Below are 7,259 nucleotides of genomic sequence, written 5' to 3' on the forward strand. Positions count from 1 at the left end.
CCATGTTGCTTTAAATGTTAATGAGCTCTGCTGACCCCGCCCCTCTCTTCCGAGCTGCTCTCAGAGAGACGGTTTACTTTAGCCGCATTCATTGTGAAACTTGCTAATTATCGCATTATTAGGAAAGGTGATTTGCAAAGATTCATAAAAACCCCTTATACTCACTTCTTCTGTAATTGAGGCTGGATCACGAATGATTCGAGCGAACATAGATGGATTTAGGCTGATCGGGAGTGGCGCATTCACTTCAAAGCGAAATTAACGTTAATCGTCTGCGTCTTCAGCAGCTCAGATGTCGGGAGTAAATGACGATTGCTATATTCATTAATTTTTATAATTATAGGATGGATGTGTACACACACTTCCAACATACATTTATGTTCAAACAACTTGAAAAGTGAATTTTGCATCCGATGACCCCTTTAAAGAAGAATCATATGCAGTAATTGTAAGTATTGTAAATTGTAAATAAGATCATTATTACTATTATTATTCAGATATGTATTATAATATATTCTGCATATCATAATATACATGTTTATATTTTTATATACATATATAAAAAAAAAACATTTAATTCTTTTTATTCCAATATACTACTACTACTAATATAGTAATTGTCAATAAGATGTAACATTCTAATTATTGAGATAATGTGTGTGTGTGTGTGTGTGTGTGTCTATATACATATAACATTTTAACATTATTATTGAAGACTCAAAAGAGCAACTATTTCTTTATATAAATTAAATTAAATAATGAAATAAATTAGCAACAAGAGAAAATCCAATATTTGTCACAATCATTACCATTCAGCCCTAAATCACCTTTGTTTAAGCGGACGCTTCCTCTATTAATTGAGAAACGTTCTTAATGGCCAATGACGGTGGAGTTTTATGCAAATTCGACTCTGACTCTTCAATGAATGTCTCAATTGTAGAGTCTTTTTTAATAGTTTCTGGGTAATAATGTAATAATTAGCTCCAGACAGCTTCAAACATGTGGAAATGAATTGGAAATGAACCCGATCGAGGCAGTTCATTTACCTGAGTTCAAGTTCAGCAGGGTTAAGGATTCTTAATTGTGTGATGATTATGTTATGAATTGCATTAATTCTTGGATAAGGAAACCGTCAGTGGTTATGAAGACAGACAAACGGCTGCTCACCGCTCTGAGCGCTAGCGACGGGTCGTATTTGTGTCCGAGCACAAACACCTTTTGGCCTTTTCTGATGACACCGCTGTAGACTCGTGCGAAGGCCACAAAATGCTTGCTCTTTGTTGTCCTCCTCGACTGCAGTTTTGACCAAAAGAGCCTCTGTCTGCACACACAGAGCATCTGCAGGACAAAGTTGATGTACAGTGGTGGCCAAAATTATTAGAACACTAGTATTTTAATTTTGCCATTAATTGTAATAATCCAGTGAGATCTTTGTTTGCACAACAGCCAGTGCTCCACACAGAGATCTGATCTGATCATCATCAGTCTGTCTGGAGTGACATGAAGAAACAGAACAAACTGACTCAATCCAGAAGAACTGTGCCAACGTCTCCAAGATGCTTCAAGAAACCTTCCCGCAAAGCTACTGAAAAACTATGCACAAGTGTATCTATAAGGCAAAAGCTGTTTTAAACGCAAAGGTTGCTCACACTAAATGTTGATTTAATTTAGTTAAATGTGCAATAGGTGATTGTCTTCAGAAACATTTTTTGTTATGCTGGTTGAAAGTCTCTTCACATCCGGATAGCAATCATTAAGTTAAGTGGTCTAAATGTATTTATCTGTATTTATATATTCTGTGGAAGGCGTTGGACCAAGAGATACATATGAAATGTGCAGAGCAGGAGGGTGTGAGGATTGGAATTGGGAACCACCGATGTAGCCTATTGTAATGTTGTCTCTGGTGTTCTGGTCTGTGAGCGTAAATGCGTTCAGGGGGCGTGGCTTTGGACGGTGATTGCAGGGAGGGTGGGACGTTCGCTTTCAGTGCTATCAGGCTAAAGTTAGTATTTTCCAAGATCTCCTACTGCACCTTTAATATAAGTTAATTGATAAAGAAAATCTATTTATTACATTATTTTTGACAGCATCCTCATTTTATAACAGTTTTACCCAAGTGCCTAAAACTTTTAACAGTACTGTGGCTTTGGAGGGAGGTTTCTTGAAGCATCTTGGAGACGTTGGCACAGTTCTTCTGGATTGAGTCTGTCTCAGTTTGTTCTGTTTCTTCATGTCATTCCAGACAGACTGATGATGATCAGATCAGATCTCTGTGAGGAGCACTGGCTGTTGTGCAAACAAAAATCTCACTGGATTATTACAATTAATGGAAAAATGAATGTTTGGAAATGTAAACTGATGTTTCCCACTGACACACTACAGCAAAAGACAGAAATAACTGACTTTAAACCATTTCTAGCTTGTGAAAATACTAGTGTTCTAATAATTCTGGCCACCACTGTATCAAATAAGAAGGCTCCAGGTACAATCAAAGTGTGAAATGGACATATAATGATAGTTTAATGGTACAGAATTTGCCTTAGGAAATATAGCCTGTGACATGCAAGCTCAAAGACAGCTCTTTTACTCGTTCACTGTCACACATGCAGCAGTGAAGGGGTTAAACTCTTGCCAGCATCAGCATCAGCAGCTTTCTGCGCTCTGATTGGCAGCTTGTCTCTCTGCGTGCCGCTGCCGGGTCAGTTCCCTTCTCTGGGCGATCTCCTCCTGAGTCAACGGCCTGAAGGTACAACAACATCACAAACCATAATGCACAGTTATGAACCGCACTTGGCAAGATCACAACTGGACAGTGGGTGATACTACTGCGGGTTTTAGTGTTTTCACTGCACTTTATTACAGGCTGACCGAGTCACCTGTTTGGTGATTGATTGGTCAACCTCTCATATATAATTGTGTGATGTGCTCAGCTAAAGTAATGAGTGCTAAATAGGTGGTTAACTCTTTCCCCGCCATTGACGAGTTATCTCGTCTTTTAGAAGACAATGCTTCCCTGCCAAAGACGAGTTTTTACGGCTTTTCGTGTTTTTACTGCTATAAACTCGGGGGCGCTATTACACATCTTCTGAACGAGTACAAAACCTCCCGAACAAAAACACATGTGTACAGGACGGAGAAACGAGCGATCTCTTATGTAAACAGATGCATATGAAAAATAATGCGATCATCAGCAATGCTGCATATCAGCATATAAATGAAAACTGCATAATGTTACGGAGTAAAATGTTGCATCACAATTAAAAGAACCAAAGACTTAAACTACTTCAGTCTGTGTGCATTGAATTTATTTAATACACGAGTTTCACAATTTGAGTTGAATTACTGAAATAAATGAACTTTTCCACGACATTCTAATTTATTGAGATGCACCTGTATTGTTTAGCCAAACAGTTAATAAACAAACATGCAAAAACATACGTTTAGCAAATTGCAATTTTTACTGAAACAATATGTATGTTTATATATATATATAATATGAGGAAATAAATTGGAAATGAAGCCAAACGAGGCTATTAAAAAAAATCGCCATAATTTATCAATTAAAAGATTATTATTATTAATTTATATTAATTTATTATTAATAATAAATTGCAATTTGAATATAAAATTTAAAGGAAATTAAATTGACAAAATTGCAATTATGAGAAAAATAAGAATAAGAATAAAAATTATTCTTATTTTTGTTATATTATCTTTCTTTGTTATATTCTTATTATTGTTATATTCTCATAATTGTAATTTTGTCAATTTAATTTCCTTTACATTTTATATTCAAATTACAATTCAACTTCCGATTCAATTCCAACTCATGAATTGCATATTTTAAAATTTGCTCAACCCTGGTAATAAATCGTTGCAGAATTTTGTCATTTTATAGCATATTATTATTATTTGAATGCCAAATATAATGTTGAACATGGATGTAGTCCATGTTTTAGCCTTTATTTAGTGCAAATTTTATGGTCAGATAAATTAAATCATTTCATGGTTCATGTAAAAATTTATTTCTGACCAACTACAGTGTCTTAATGTAACATAAAACCTCAAAGAAATTAGCCAAAACCCCCAAAAATGCCCCGGCACCAGCAGCCAATCAGGCGAGCCAACATATTAGCGTTCCATGCAGGGCATGTGTAAGAGTGGATGACAACACTCCCACACACCAATTCACATACCACACACACACACACATTGACCATTGCTATGGCAACCCCAAAGGTGGAGGAATGCATTTGTGCTTTGCAGGTTTCCTGATGCAGTTCATTCAATTGGAAAAAAGGAGAGCAAAATAGCAGACTTGACCTGAGCATGTGTCAGCCGTGTGCCATTCAATTCCTCAAAGTGAATTGAGGTGACAGGCTAGATGTAAAATCTCAACCGAGGAATAATGAATGTAAAGAAATGCATAACTACTTGTATTTTTTAAATGTTTAAATAGAGCAAAATATTTTTTTTAATTGCCAAAATATACTACCATTCAAAAGTTTGTTTAAATGTTTAAATCATTCTAATATGCTGATTTGCTGCTCAAGAAATATTTATTATTATTATCAATGTTGAAAACAGTTGTGCCGCTTAAAGGGATACTCCACCCCAAAATGAATATTTAGTCTTTAATCACTTACCCTTATGTCGTTCCAAACCCGTAAAAGCTTTGTTCGTCTTCGGAACACAATTTAAGATATTTTGGATGAAAACCGGGAGGCTTGTGACTGTCCCATAGACTGCCAAGTAAATTACACTGTCAAGGTCCAGAAAAGTATGAAAGACATCGTCAGAATAGTCCATCTGCCATCAGTGGTTCAACCGTAACATTATGAAGTGACGAGAATACTTTTTGTACGCGAAGAAACCAAAAATAACGACTTTATTCAACAATTCGTCTCCTCTGTGTCTCTCCACATCACCGTAGCACCAGAGAATATCCGCTGAATGCAAACTGCGTAAGCTATTCTGTGTCAGCCGCGACACAAGGATACGTTTTCTACGTGTATTTAAACTTTGATTTGAACGAAAACAGCACATCCATGCAGCACGGCTGACACAGAAGAACGTACGCTGCTTGCATTCAGTGGATATTCTCCAAAATGGTGCTACACAAACTGTATATAGGCAATTCATAAATATGTATTTATTGTTATTTTAATTTATTTACTTTTTTTTAATTTTATTCAATAAATTAAATCAATCTGGTTAATCAATCTGGTTTAGCGGATGAAAATTTTGCCTCTGGCTAAATCCAGTACAATGCATTAAATGGAAATGTTTATGTTAAAAACTGAAAACTGTCCCTTTCCAAATTAATAAACTAAACTAATTAAATTCAAATTCACGCCAATGAATTGAAAGCAAATGCATTTTAAATGCAACTTTACATGGTCTTTAAAGGGGTCATATGATGCGATTTAAATTTTTCCTTTCTCTTTGGAGTGTTACAAGCTCTTGGTGCATAAAGAAGATCTGTAAAGTTGCTGGAAACATGGACATGTAGAAATTTTATTTAGGCCACAAGTCAGTCTAACAGGTATCCCCAAGGGATTTTAAATAAACACTTCATTACAAACAAAGACATAAAAAAATATTATTATTAAAACATAATATTCTCTCATGCAAACAGAGCAAGCACACAGTTTCCTCCTGGCATGTTTCGTATGAGCTCGAAGACTCCCAAAACTCACTCAACAGAAGCCTCTATCAAATCAAGACGAAGGATCAAATGAACTACAAGTAGCTCTGCTGCTTTTGCCAAAGTCTCCCTCCAGCACAGGATAACTGGGTTTGCTTAAATAACACTGTTTTGATATGTAAAGGCTGGAACGGTGCCTTTGAAATGTGGGTCAGGGTATAACGCTAGCAGCTGCTGCCGTCGCAACTTTACAGGCTGAAATCCGAGATGCATTGTGGTCTAAACGAACACTTTGTGTCCATTTTCTCAGCCTCTTTGTGTTTGCAATCACCCCTTCTCTTAGTTTTATCAGCTCACTCCAAAGGGTCAAAGGTCATCTGATGTGGGAGCGGCTACATGCATTTGATGCTGTCGGGGTAATGTGCTTATGGACGATCACGTTTAGATACGATGTTTTGAAAGAAAAGATGAAAGGAAAGCTCATTTACAAGCTAAAAGCTGTACTCACAGAAGATAATGTCATCCTTCAGGCCTCGCCGGACCCCATACATTATAATTAGATTTATTTTCTAATATTCATCTCAAGAAATATGTGCTCTTCTCTGACATAAATGAAAATGAGTCATAAATTGTGAATGGATACAGAGTGAAACGGAAATAAACAGCAATATATTATCTTCATTTAAGAGCAGAGCAAGTATTGATATACAACAATCACATTGAAATTCAGTTCATTCAATTAGATTAACTTAAATCTACATAATCTATCTATCTATCCATCCAATCTTTTTTTTAAGTTGTGTATACAGGTGCATCTCAATCAATTAGAATATCGTGGAAAAGTTCATTTATTTCAGTAATTCAACTCAAATTGTGAAACTCGTGTATTTGTCGTTCGAAACACATGGAGTAGAAGGTATTTAAGCATCAAAAGTGGCGAGGGAAACTGGCGTTTGAAAATCACCGTGCTGCTAAATCCAGCTCAAACTGCTCTCTTTCAGTCAGCGGAAAAGGTGTTTTGATGGCGCTGGGAAGAGAAGTGGTTTTGGCACACATGCACGGGTGTTGTTCGCAAGTATGTTCCAAAGTTAAAGGAAACATATTTTACACTCTTCAAGAATTAACTTTCAATCAAGATTTCTTAAAAAATAAATCATGATTTAGTTTTACATGGCCATCACCTAATTCTAGCTATTGTACCTTTAAGTCTCCTGTATATATAAATGACCCCTATAAGGATTCACTGACTTCTGCATAACAGCATACAGCGCTGGGTTTTGACACAAATTTCACGATTCGATTCGATTCTCATTCACAAGCTTTAGATTCGATTCGATTCCCGATTCGATATCAATTAATTTGGATACATGTCATGTACAGTACATGCCAAATTTTCAAAGAAAAAAAAAATCTCTCAACTAATGCTGTAAAATATACATGAGAGTCAGTTGGTAATACATTACTATAATATTGAAGGTTAAAATTGACTGATTTGTTAAAATTACACAATGAAGTTTTTAAAATAATAAAGTTACAATTACATAATAATATTTCTACTTCAATTCGTTATTTTTTTTAAATATAAACATTTAAATGGTGGCTATCATAAAAA

General features: G+C 35.6%; 1 pseudogene; it reads right to left on the reverse strand.

The window, feature by feature from the left end:
- LOC107737011 (elongation factor-like GTPase 1) overlaps positions 1 to 7,259 on the reverse strand; it is a 157,178-nt pseudogene that overhangs the window by 122,298 nt on the left and 27,621 nt on the right.

The sequence above is a fragment of the Sinocyclocheilus rhinocerous genome, unplaced genomic scaffold (genome assembly GCF_001515625.1).
Source record: "Sinocyclocheilus rhinocerous isolate Xijiao unplaced genomic scaffold, SAMN03320098_v1.1 scaffold433, whole genome shotgun sequence".
NCBI lineage: Eukaryota > Metazoa > Chordata > Actinopteri > Cypriniformes > Cyprinidae > Sinocyclocheilus > Sinocyclocheilus rhinocerous.